Raw genomic sequence first — 13,886 nt, forward strand, 5'->3', positions numbered from 1 at the left:
TTTGAGGAAAAGTCTTGTACTTAAGTATGACCAGGATCAGATCCACCAGGAAAGGGAGGAGCTACAAGGTGAGCCTTTCAGTAGCTGCCTAATTTTTGCTGGTGCCAGGCCTCTGTCTCATCAGCTCCAGCTCCCACCTTGGTTGACAGACAGGGAGTTGGAGTCTCATAGCTCTTGTCATGATGGAATGGGACAGAAGTACGTGTGAACAAAGGCTGAATGTGAGCAAATGCAGTCATGTGCGCTTCAGGTTTTGCTGATAAGCTATCGGCTTCAAGGGACAGGTGGATTTAGGGGACAGGTGGATTTTGAAAGGAGAAGAAAGTGGCACCATGAGATTATTCTGAGAAGGAGCTAAACATACCAGGCAGCAATGAACAACAGATGCAATTTAGAAGACCAATCTATGAGTAGCCAAAGGTGGCAGAGTTGAAGCCCCAGAGACAATAGTCTCCATGGATTGTTTTGAATAAAGAATCCAACATACAAGGATGATGGTTTTGATTTAATGTTTGTCTCCAAAGAAAAGTCAAGAAACTATTTGGGGACCGAGAAAAGCCTATGTATCCTCAAACTGTCTTGCAAATTATCTTTTTTCCTACCAAAGTCTGAAATTGGCTGTCATCCTATCATCTCTCCAATTGACCAAAGGGAATCAGTAATTCCAGCACAACGTGGGGTGAATGCCTCATGGCACTGATTTACAGGTGGCCAAGCAACACTTTTAGTCAACAGGAATGACAGAACAAAGAAAAGCAACCCTTAAATAGATTTCTGTAGAGCCCAGGAGGAGTCTGAAGGAACAATGGAGTCTTTTCTATCAAAAATGACTCCTAAATTGCCTCACATTTTGTCAAAGGAGTGAGAGCATCATGGACAGCTGAAAGTTAGGAGACAGCAAATTGTTGGTTTGATTGGAGCGATAGTGGGGGTGGGGAGGAGAGGAACATCTCTGCAACAGCGAGATGCTTTCCCCTGCACGAAGAGAATGCCAAATGTTTTTCATATCTCCCAGGTCATATGGGGGGAAAATTAAGTTGCAGCAATGAGCACATCTAATGCGATGGCTTTGCAGAAAGGAAATTGAGATCGTGGAACCCATAAACTTGCAATCTGCCAGTTTACTACTTTTTTTGTTATTAAACAAGAAATAAAAAATAACTTTATGTGGCGGATTATGCTCAAATACATCATCTTGTAAATATCACATTTGCAGTATAATCCCCTTGCTGATTTTGCATGCATTCTACAGTCTGCCTTCCAGGGAAATCTGCACAGAATTTAAATGCCAAAATGAATTTTAACTTCCAAAGTTGTTAGACTCAGAGGCTGATCTGAAGGGTCACTTCTCAGGTTCTCTTAAAGAGGTATCAGGGGGTTTCTGTGAAGTCTGATTCTTGTCTAGTGAAAACGCAACACTTGGATCCTCCCTCAGTCTTTAGCTTGTATCAAGTTGGGGCAGGGTGAGGAAGAAGTGAAGGAATGCCTAGAAAACCTATATCCAGCACATAGAGCAATAGAGTCCCTTCGCTGATCAAACTAGTGTGAGTTATATAGAAGCTTACATAGAAGTTATATAGAGAGCCAGCATGGTGTAGTGGTTAAGAGCGGTGGTTTGGAGCGGTGAACTCTAACCTGGAGAACCGGGTTTGATTCCCCACTCCTCCACATGAGCGGCAGAGGCTAATCTGGTGAACTGGATTTGTTTCCCCACTTCTACACATGAAGCCAGCTGAGTGACCTTGGGCAAGTTACATCTATTAGAGCTCTCTCACCCCCACCTGCCTCACAGGGTGTCTGTTGTGGGGAGTGGAAGGTGATTGTAAGCCGGTTTGACTCTTCCTTAAGTGGTAGAGAAAGTTGGCACATAAAAACCAACTTTTCTACTACTACTACAAAAGTTAGGGAGCATCACCTGACCCAGTCTGGCTTATTGGGGCAAAGAGACTTTCTTGGATGATGAATTGCCATATGACCTAGTTGTCCAAAGCTGATTTCAAGCAGCAAAGCTATGAGAGCTTGAGATTCTGGAGAGCCACTGCCTATTTGGATTGGCCCAGCTGTGCAGGCTGGATCCATTGGTCTAGCCTTTGTCAGTCTCTAACCCCAGATTTTTGCCCCCCTTCCCCCATCTGTGCTGTTCTTGGGCAACAAAGCAGCCAGGTGTGACCAAGGCAGTCACCCCTAGATGCACACTCCCTTTGCACTTGCCTGGAGCTCAGACACACTGCCAAGATCCTCAAGCACAAATGGCAGAAACACAGCTAGATAAAACAGCATCCATTGCTCCAGACTCAGAGAGCTCAGTTGTGCCCTCCTTTGGGGAATAGCCTATTGGAAGAAGTAAAAAATACACTTACAGGGCATGTTGTTTTGCAGGGGCTTCCTGCCATTTTTAGCACTGTGGCTTTTAATCTACCTGATAGTGTTAGCTGTTTTGGTGAGTTCTAGACAGGTTGCAAGCTGCCTCGAATTCCGGAAAGGTGGTGCAGACATTTTTGAACAACGTTTTTAAAAATCCGATGTGTCTTTCTTACATTTGCCAGCAAATCCAAAACTCTGGCCACCTCAGGCTTTAGAACCCGACTTCCTGATAATATATAGAGAGAGCTGTAGAGATGCCACCCTCAGAAAAAATATCAGCTTGGGGAGTGGGGGAGGAATATGATGGTGCATTTTAAATCAGCAAGCCTCCATTATGGATTGTCCCCCTTTCTTTGGCACACATCCTCAGCTCGGCTGAAAAGAAATATTTATACATTTTTGGCCTCTGGCCGAGAAAGGAAGGGAGGCATTTATCTGCAGAGTGGCGAAGTCTCTTTAAGCTACTCCTCAGGTCGGCTCCTGCTTTGCTACCGCCAGCCTTTTGGAGTGCAATTAATTTTTAGAAGTAAAAACCTCGGGTATTTATTTTTATCTCTCAGGTTTTTTTACCTGAGGCTCTAAAATCCTTTAGAGAACATAACCATTGGGGCAGCGGGGAGGCTCCAAGACTTCCTTGCATGACAGCTCTATAAACAAGAGTTTCTCCCTCACCTCAGCAGTAAAGAGGCTTACATTTATACCTGCCAGCCACCCAAGCATGCATCCAACAAGGATTACACTCTACCAGGCTGCCTTCAAAGTACAGAATGCGGACATGATTCAAGTAACTCAATGGTTGACATATGCCATCAAGAACTTTCCCTACACCACTGAAAATGAGCGAGCATGCAAAACATGGACACATACAGACCAAGCTGCTTTAAACCGAGTCAGATCATTGGTCCATCTAGCCTAGAAGAAGAAGAAAAAGGAGAAGAAGAGTTGGCTTTTATATGCCAACTTTCTCTGCCACTTAAGGAAGAATCAAACCGGCTTACAATCACCTCCCCCTCCCCACAACAGGCAACCTCTGAGGTAGGTGGGGCTGAGAGAGTGTGAGTAGCCCAAGGCCACCCAGCTGGCTTCATGTGTAGGATGGGGAAACAAATCCAGTTCACCAGATTAGCCTCCGCTGCTCATGTGGAGGAGTGGGGAATCAAACCAGTTCTCCAGATCAGAGTCCACCCTTCCAAACCACTGCTCTTAACCACACCACCATGCTGGCAGGTGTATTGTTTACTCTGATTGGCAGGGGCCTCACCCCTGTCTCAGAGGCTTTGCCCAGCCCTTTTAACCTGAAAATGCCAGGGACTGAATTTGGGACTGTCTGCAGTTAAAGCAGGTACTGAGCTTTGGGCCCTTTCTGTTCTTCCTTGCCACTGCCATTCAATCCACTGGGGCTCATGTTACAAGTAATGGGTTTCCTCCACTGTTTGTGAGCTAACAAAGTGTTATACTCAAGTCCCACCATCTAGCACAAAGCAAAAAGGTGCTATTTCTCAGAAAATAACCATTGTTTTCTCCAAACTGGTTACAAAGAGGGAAAGCTCTCACTAAAATCTTGTAGCAGAAATGCATTGGTTTCATATGCAAATGTCAGATAAGGGTTGGGTTCTCAGCCAGGCAAGCAGGGGGAGAGGCCAATACCCCTCCCCAAACCTTCCCTACAAAATCCATTTGTGGGTCCTTGTCAAAGTGCTGTCCACTCACTCTCTCATCTCAAGCCAGCATCATCCATTTCTCCACAAGATCTGAGAGCCCCTTCAGATAGTTTAAGGAAGCAAGGAGAGGGGGAAGAGTGAGCCTGCTGTTTCTTCTCTCTGGGCTTTTAGGATTCATCCAAAGGGTGTTTTTCCTTGGAAGGATGGCTGACAATGCTGAGAATTTGAATTGGGGACCTTCTGGAGGAAAAAAGGTACACCTAGATTATCTGTAATTTGGCCAATCTGTGTGTGTCAAGTCACAGCTGTCTTCTGGCGACCCCATAGGGTTTCCAAGGAAAGAGATGTTCAGAGGTGGTTTGCCACTGCCTGCCCCTGTGTGGGCTGAGATAGTTCTGAGAGAACTGTGACTGGCCCAATATCAACCAGCAGGCTTCATGGGGAGGAGCTAGGGTTGCCAACCTCCAGGAACTAGCTGGAGATCTCCTGCTATTACAACTGATCTCCAGCTGATAGAGAATAGTTCACCTGGAGAAAATGGCCGCTTTGGCAATTGGGCTCTACAGCATTGAAGTCCTTCCCCTCACCAAACCCCACCCTCCTCAGGCTCTACCCAAAAAACTTCCCGCCAGTGGCGAAGAGGGACCTGGCAACCTTAAGAGGAGCAGTGAATCAAACCTGGTTCTCCCGAATAGAGTCCGTTGCTCTAAACCTAAGCTTCTTAAACTGTGGGTCACGACCCCATATGGAGGTGTGTAACTGAATGTGGAGGTCATGAAAAAAATTGGCAGCTATAAATGGTAACATTATATGTATACCAAAGAATTGTTTTAAAATAAATTTCTTTATGATTTATTATCAGTAAATGTTTGATCTGTACACCTATTTTATCTACCTATATATCCGGGGTCACATAAAAATTTCTTGGGCGAAAAGGGGTTGCGAGTGGAAAAAGTTTAAGAAGTCCTGCTCCAAACCACTGTGCCATGCTGGCTCTCGGCCAGTCTGTAAATGCTTCCAATTTAGGGCTGAGCTTTTGCCTGGGCAACTGCCGCATCATTCCCAGCCTATCTTCCATCATTCCGTTCTGCTCTCCCTGAAGCCCCCAACCCTCAGACTGATATGGCCAGTGAAAGATTCTCTTTTCTGTGTGTCCTGATGCCTTGAACCAATGGCTCTCATTGCTCCTGGGCAGAGTCAGCCTCTGGTCCTGCAGGGAGGTTTCAGTGACCCGTGGTCCAGCTGGGACCCCAACCAACACTATTTGGTTCACCCGAAAATTGAGCCCACTTTTTATTTACTGAAGGGATTTGTAGTCTGCTCTTGCTGTACTGAAATGCCTTCCATACCGTTTTGGCTGCTTGCTAGACTTTTGAGACAACCCAGTTTTACCTCCCTTTCATCCAGGGAAGCTACAGCTGACTGCTCTCCACTGGCATGGAGAAGCCAGGATCAGAATGTGGTGAGCTGAATGAATCAGCGGCCCAAGAGACAACTTAGGAAGGCTCCAGTGCTCAGCAATGGGCAGAGCAGAGCAGCCGGGTTCTCTGTGGCGGCAGCCCATTTACTGTCTTCGAAGGGTGCTGCTGATCTCTGTGGCTGGTGTCAAGCAGCTTAAAATCATAATGGCTCCCAACGTTACCTTAATAGTGAAAGCATAACCTCCCCATTCCATCCCCAGCAAAGATTATAATAATGTAAAAACACGGACTGTCCTTTTCCCCTCAGAAAAATAACTCCAGTCAGCGCTGCAATGCCTTGTGAATCCTCAATGAAGTTACAGCCTCTGCGGGGTGCTTTCCCTCCCTCCCTCCTTCTGAATTCTGTGCTTCAACAATGCCTGTCCTCCCACACCGCCTCTCTGGAGAACTGACAGCTGAAGTACATTCATATTTTCCCCAACGTTCTTGTGTGGTGTGGCTCATAGATAGACCCCTTTGCCTACTGCGCTTGGGAAGGGGGGAGGGGGGAGCTGGTTGTCTCGTGAACTCAGGTTGACTCCTTTTTACACCAGAATTGTGAAGCATGTGATGACACATGGAGCCAGCTCCAACATAGGATTGGCAACTCCAGGTTGTGCAATTCCTAGAGAGTTGGAGCTGGTGTCTGGGGAGAGCAGAGTTGGGGAAGGGAGGGAAGTCAGCAGGAATGTGATGCCATAAAGTCCTCCCTCTGAAGCTGCCATTTTCTCCAGGGGAATTGATCTCTGCACACTGGAGATCAGTTGTAATTCCAGGAGAACCTCTAAGTCCCACATGTGCTGACAATGTACCTAATCTTGAAACAGTTGTGAAATATTATATTTCTATCTCACCTTTCAACCGAAAATTGGTTCCCAAAGTGGCTTATGGGAATCAAAATCTGATGCAAATGACACTCAGTGTTGAGTAAAAAAAAAAGGTTATTCAGGCTGACAATTCTCATCTGTGTTGGATCCAGGTTGTCTAGATGATTCCTGCTGCCCTGCCAAGCCGCATTGGAAGCTGGATGGGAAAGAGGCTGTCAGTTATAACTAGGAAGAGCACAATAGATAGAATAAAGCCACACAACATCATGAAATTCCCTGTGTGATGGTGTCTCCTAACATGTCAAAAAGTTCCAAGATCTGCCACAGCAGGTCTCAGAGGACAGAACACTGGATATTTATAGCTCTGTTATACCCATTTACAGATACATAAGCTGAACAGGCAGTCACACAGGCAGACTTAGAGATCCCCAGTCAGCTGCAAAACTCTGAATATTCTCCTTCACTAGCCATATTCCAAGTTCAAAACTGTTGGCTCTCTAGCCCCTCCCAACCTGACTATGTGACATGTGTCATATCTAGCAGCCACCATCCACCAATGCACATTAATGAGGCATCTTTTAGCCAACAAAATCTATTGAGCAACCAGCCACAACCAGCTCTAAAATCAATTGGCCATTAGAGCTCAGGGATCATAATCTCCAGCATTGGGTATATAAGAAAATGAGTGCCAAATACAGGTGCATGGATTATTTCCCCCATACTCAACCCAGATTTGAAAAATGTGCTGTATCCCTAACAGCTCCAGTTCAGTCTTTTATCTGAAACAATCCAGTTTCTTGAGAAGTTCAGTAAACACTGCCAGATTTTACAGGAGCAATTAAAACAAGACATCAACAGTGATGCGCCACCAACCGAGCTCAAGTCTGATAATGGTGGGGCATGCATGAGAAGAGTAATGCAAGCACAAAGGTTACTATCACAAAGAAGCCTAAATACTATGCCACATCTCAAATGGCATAGTCACGTGTGACCTCCTGCTTAGGGCTGTGCATATCGATAAACCCAAACTGAAAATAAGCCCCAAATTAGCAGTTTCTGAAATATTCGGGTTTAATTTCAGCCAAATACCCAAACCTGAGAATTTGCCCGAAGCTGAATAGGCGATTCCCGAAAATCCGAATGGATATTTGGTGTTTCAGGTTTCAGCTATTTGCCTTTGCTCAGATGCACAGCTCCCATTTTTCTATCTTTGACTGGTTTTGTTAGGACCCCATAGCTGGGGGTGTTTTGAGGTAGGGGTTGGGTAATAGGAGCCAACTTGGCCAGTCTCTGCCACCGAGCCATGGGACCACCTCCAGCTTGACAGTCCAATTGGCGGACTTCACTCAGTCCAAACCCTAAGCTCTGTGTGTCTACATTCCATCTGAGGCATCAAATCACAAGACAATCAGGCTGTGTACTTTATATATGAATTGTTCTTCAAATTCCAAATCAGCTTCCCATCCTGCAATTTAAACCCATCAACTGTTAGTTAGCATTGTGCTGCCCCCTCTGCTTTCTAAACTTCCACCACATTTCCCTGGTCTAGGGAACTCCCACCACCTATTTTAAAGAGGAATAACCTTTTTTGAGGAAGGAGAAGATTGGGCCACAAGGTGCCCTCTCTCACCTCTCCCTCCACGATCCTTGTGGCACCCATCAGCCAGAATGCCACAGTTTTGCAAAGATCTATGACATGCTTTCCCTGCGCTATCGTCTCCCTCCTCCTCAAGAGTTATGCATTTCAGTTTCCAGCTCAGTAGGCTCGTCAATAATAAACACCTCATCAGTCATTTCTCCCCAGTGTTGAGAAAATCACAAGGTGTGCCCAAGGCTCTGTAGGCATTGCAGAGATAAGAGCTTCTCCCATTGATTTCCCTCCAGGTTTTGCAGGGGGATTTTAACAGAGAAATTGTCCCTTTATATTTTCTCTCTCTCAACCTACCAGTCTGAAAGGAGCACGAAGAACTCCCCCTTCATCTGCAGGGATGGCTTCCGGGTGAACCATGTGCCTCTATGGGAGGAAGGCTCTTTCTGGAAGCATCTGAAACTCAGGAAAGATTTAATTTCCACTGGGCCTGTCTCTTGAGCCTATTTGTGTTCCCCTCCCTGTTCCCTCCAGCAGTTTTTTCACAGGCATCTTAGGGAAGCCAGGAAACACATGGCTGGTTTAGCAGAGCATGAGCTGTTTGGCAGAGTAAAGGATTTCTAACATGGCTTCACTGTCCTTTACCTCTCATTCTCCATGTTGTACATGGACCATAACTCCAAACCTAGCTCAGTGACAGAGTATTTGCTTTTCCATGCAGGTGCCGCCAGGTTCAAATCCTCAGCACCTCCAGTTAAAAGGATCTGGGCTGAGAGAGAACTCTGACCTTGGAGTGCATCTGTCAATCACAGGGGGAGATGGACCAACGGATCTGACTCAGCAGAAGGCAGTTTCATAGGACCTCTTTATTTAAGGATGCCCTCTGCTCTTATCATATCCCCTTGTGTGCTTCAGCTTCAAGGCAGACATGTGTCTGAGCATTTCAAAGCCATGGTGACATACCCTGAGCAACAAAGGTCTCAAAGATCTGTAATACCAAAAGGAAAACAGAAGGCTGATGCAGCCCAAAAGAGGAACCACAAAGAATGATAAGTCACCAGGTGGCACACAGTTACCTTTTCCATCACTACATTGTTTGTTTGTTTTGCTTGGCTACTGCAGTGGGAACTTTGCCAAAGGCTTATTGGCACCAGAACAGATGTTGGGGCTTGGTGTGCATGAGCTCATCAGTAATGCACGGTGGACCAGTGTGGTGTGTACCCATGGATTGGGCTACATGCCAAAGTATGAGTGCAAATTCATGGCAGGAAGAGTCATGGGCAAAAGTAATTCCTGAACTTGAGTTCACACAGTGGAATGAACCTATGGCAATACAGTCCCAGCACGTGCAAATCAGTGACCTGCTGCCTTGACTGCCTGACAATCCTCAGGCTTTAGGGCTTTTCTTTCTACCCCATTTTTTAAAATCCTGCCCTTCCTCTGAGGAGCTCAAGGCAGACATGGTTCTCTCCCCTCTGCATTTTTCAGTAAAACAATTTTGACCAAAAGAAGCCCTTGCCTGCCATCAGACTTAACTCAAGCTCTGGCCTTTTCTTGTGAAATGTGACAGCCCTTTGCAACATGGTTGGATGGCTTGCTTGCTTTCTTCCTCCCTTCCCTTCCTTTTCTGCTTGGCTTTATTTTATTGCAGAGCCTTAATTGCAAATGTTTTCTAATTGATTTTTGTTTCATATTAAATTGACAGAGGCCATTTTCACAAGGTTACGTGCCATGCATGAAATAGAGAATGTCACAGATTGAGTCATAGGCTGTGTGCCATTGTCCAGCATTCTTGTTTTGCTCCAAAAAACAGTGTGAAAAGTGCCATCAAGTCACAGCCGACCTATGGGGACCCACAGGGCTTTCAAAGCAAGAAACAGACAGACTCAGGGCTGTGTGTGTGTGTGTGTGTGTTAAGTACTGTCAACTCCTCCAACTCTTCCTCTTCTTAATCTTTTTCTTCTAAATCTTCTTCTAAATCTTTCCCTTCCCCACTGCAGCCCAATGACCCTCATGACTATTACTCTATGCAAATACCATGATTCTTGGACTCAAGTTTCCTGGGGTCGGGAGGGAAAGCTTGGGTGGAGAGGAAAAAGCAGGGAAGATCCACAATGCTTGCATGAGCAGACCATTGGATGCAACCTACGGTCACACCACTAGCCCATGATCTAACCCAACACTGTCTTGTCTGGCAGGCAATTGCTCTTCAAGGGCTCAACCTCAGAAAGATCCTTTCCCAGCCTGAGATCCATTTTCACTAGAGATACCAAAGACAGAACTCAGAACTGTCTGCATGCAAATCACGTCCTCCAATATTAAACTTTGACGATGCCTTCTTAACCAATCAAAATTGGCTCTCACAGATATCTGCATAGAAGCTTCCTATGCTTTTGAACTGGCACTATTATGCTAACCTGGAAGTGCAGGAAACCAAACAGAAAAAAAGAAGTGCCATAGGGTTGAATCCAACCAACTTTTTAACTTAAATTTTCCTAATTCTCTTCCTTAATGTGCCAAATTCTCCTCCTCCTCTGGTCTATGTGGCTTTTCTCAACACAGGCCTCATGGTTGCCTGTATGGCATTTTTGATGGCCAAAGGGGACTCCCTCCTTTCTTTTCTACCATCCAAAAAAGCTGGTTGGATCCAACCCATACTATATCAAAAGGCTTTCTGCCATGTGAATTGAACTGCCTATTCTGACACCATCATTCCTCTTACTAGACTGCAAGCTGTAATGTAAGGTTTATTGGGGGAGGGGCAGAAATCAGGGGTCGCCACCAGCAGGTCAGGGTTTCCAACTCTGCATCTCCTGCAAATTTGCTTTAAGAAGAAGCCCCTGCAAACTCACAAGGCCCAGCACTCTCTCTCCTCCTTACCTACTCCATGTGGCTTCGCTCCAACAGTTTTAATCACTAGATTAAGCCCTTTGTTGCCTTGCGTCCGCCTCCTTCATAAGTGCTGCCTTTTAAATATATTTACAGGAAATGAATCCACTTTGTCCTGGCAGTTCTGATAAAGCCCTGCAGGGCAGTAATTCCACATGCCTGGCCCGCTCACAGTTTGTTTGACTCAGCCAAGAAAAGGGTAATGAAGAGAATCAAAACTGCTCCAGTAATAAGGCTGTCCTTTCAGGGAGCCAGAAGAAAGGGCAAAGATTCAGCCTGAGCCAATCAGATTAAAGACCTAAACCTTTGGAAGAACTTGGTCTGCAGTATAATGAGGATCTCTTTGGCTTTACTTTGCAGAATAGAGCTTCTCTTTGGGGAGGGGACATAGATTAGCACTACAGATTGCGCCTTGCGCTCTGAAGGTCCCAGATGCAATTTGTGACTTGGCATCTCTGGCTAAAATGATCTCAGGTAGTGGGTACCGGGAAAGATCTCCCTCTTCCAGAGACTAGACTAGGCAATACTAGTAGGGTTGCCAACCTCCAGGTACTAGCTGGAGATCTCCTGCTATTACGACTGATCTCCAGCCGATAGAGATCAATTCACCTGGAGAAAACGGCCACTTTGGCAATTGGACTCTATGGCATTGAAGTCCCTCCCCTCTCCGAATCCTGCCCTGCTCAGGCTCCACCCCAAAAACCTCCCGCCGGCAGCAAAGAGGGACCTGGCATCCCCAAATACTAGACTTGATGGCCAAAAAGATCTGATGCATTAGAAGGCAGCTTCATATGTTCATTTAAAAATAATAATCCTGTCCTTCCTTCAAAGAGCTCAGAGTAGTGTACTTTAGTCTCCCCTCATCCATTTTATCTTCAGAACAGCCCTGGGAGGTACATCAGGCTGAGAGAGGGTGACTGGGCCAAGGTGACCAAGCAAGAGCCGAGGCACAGCAGGGATTTGAACCCGGATCTTCCAGATTCTAACTTGGCATGCTAACCACTACACTCTGCCAGCTCTCTTAGACTCTATGCTCAATAACAGCAACATCAGTAATCAGAAAACTCAGGTATTTCCCCAGAGTTCAGATGTTCTCATGGCTCAAAGTCAATCACTGCACCCCTGGACAGAACACGTATTTAGCCTATAATGTTCTTGGCTATGGGGAGAAGTAATATTTGGAGTCTTGTAATATTTAAGAGTTTTTGGAGTTTTTCCCCTTAAAAACAAATTCATTCTTGAAACTTCTAAGACGCCCATCACCGCAATTTGTCGTAAGCATTTGTGTTCTCTGCAGAGGAGCTCTCAAATAGTTTTCTGGCTCTTTCTTCAGATGTGACTGACAGCTTCTAAATACCATGCCTTTCATAACAAACTTGATTGACAACCCTTTGGTGGATGGACAGCCACACTAACACAGCCATTGTTTGCTTGTAATTATCCCCTAAAAAGGGAGGGGAGGCATTTGTTACAGTTCCCTAAAACACCAACAGAGTTCTGAAAACTTGTGCTGTTCGCCCTGGTGACTTTAACATCTTCTGTGACATCTTCTGTGAACCATGCAAATCTCAGATGCTTCTCCCCTCTTCCTATACCGTTAATACTTTACTGTTCTTGTTACCACTATTGTTAGTGCATAGGTCCCTAAGTAGGATAGGTTGTAAAAGGAAGAACTGCATACCAAAAAGACCCCTCTCCACCTTGGCACACAATATTTCACTGAGGGCCAGGTCAGCAATGGGGCTGCCCTCCCCACAATGGCATCCTCCATTAGGGTTGCCAACCTCCAAGTGGTGGCTGGAGATCTCCCACTATTACAACTGATCTCCAGCCAATAGAGATCAGTTCCCCTGGAGAAAATGGCCGCTTTGGCAATTAGACTCTATGGCATTGAAGTCATAGAATCATAGAATCATAGAGTTGGAAGGGACCACCAGGGCCATCAAGTCCAACCCCCTGCACAATGCAGGAAATTCACAACTACCTCCCCACTCCACACCCCTAGTGACCAGAAGATGGCCAAGATGCCCTCCCTTTCATCATCTCCCTAAGGTCACAGAATCAGCATTGCTGACAGATGGCCAATCAGCATTGCTGACAGTCCTTCCCCTCTCCAAACCCCACCCTCCTCAGGCACCATTCCCAAAAATCTCCAGGTATTTCCCAATTCAGAGCTGGCAACCCTATCCTCCATGCATAGGGTTGCCAACTTCCAAGTGGCACCTGGAGATCTCCTGCTATTACAACTGATCTCCAGGCGATCAAGGTCAGTTCCCCTGGAGACAATGGCTGCTTTGGAGGGTGGACTCTATGGCATTACACCCTGTTGAGGACTCCAGGTATTTCCCAACCCGGAGCTGGCAACCCTACCCATGCAACACTTTATTATTTGCCACAGACATGAGGGGGTTGGGGGCATTAGGGAGAGCAGAACAGAATGCTGGAAGATAGGCTGGGGTGCAGCAGTTGCCCAGGCAAAAGCTCAGCCCTAAATTGGAAGCATTTACAGACTGGCCGAGAGCCAGCATGGCACAGTGGTTTGGAGCAGGGCTTCTTAAACGTTTTCCACTCGCGACCCCTTTTCGCCCAAGAAATTTTTATGTGACCCCGGATATATAGGTATATAAAATAGGTATACAAATCAAACATTTACTGATAATAAATCATAAAGAAATTTATTTTAAAACAATTCTTTGGTATACATATAATTTTACCATTTATAGCTGCCAATTTTTTTCATGACCTCCACATTCAGTCACAGGATCACAACCCACAGTTTAAAAAGCTTTGGTTTAGAGCAACAGACTCTGATCTGGAGAACCAGGTTTGATTCCCTGCTCCTCCTAGGGTTGCCAGGTCCCTTTTCGCCAGGTCCCTTTTGGGGCGGAGCCTGAGGAAGGGGAGGGACTTCAATGCCATAGAGTCCAATGGCCAAAGCGGCCATTTTCTCCAGGTGAACTGATCTCTTTCAGCTGGAGATCAGTTGTAATAGCAGGAGATTTCCAGCTAGTACCTGGAGGTTGGCAACCCTATGCTCCACCCACAGAGATGGACTTCTGGATGACGAGCAATGATTCATTTGCAAGCTTCACAGCTA

The sequence above is a fragment of the Euleptes europaea genome, chromosome 13 (genome assembly GCF_029931775.1).
Source record: "Euleptes europaea isolate rEulEur1 chromosome 13, rEulEur1.hap1, whole genome shotgun sequence".
In the NCBI taxonomy this organism is placed as follows: domain Eukaryota; kingdom Metazoa; phylum Chordata; class Lepidosauria; order Squamata; family Sphaerodactylidae; genus Euleptes; species Euleptes europaea.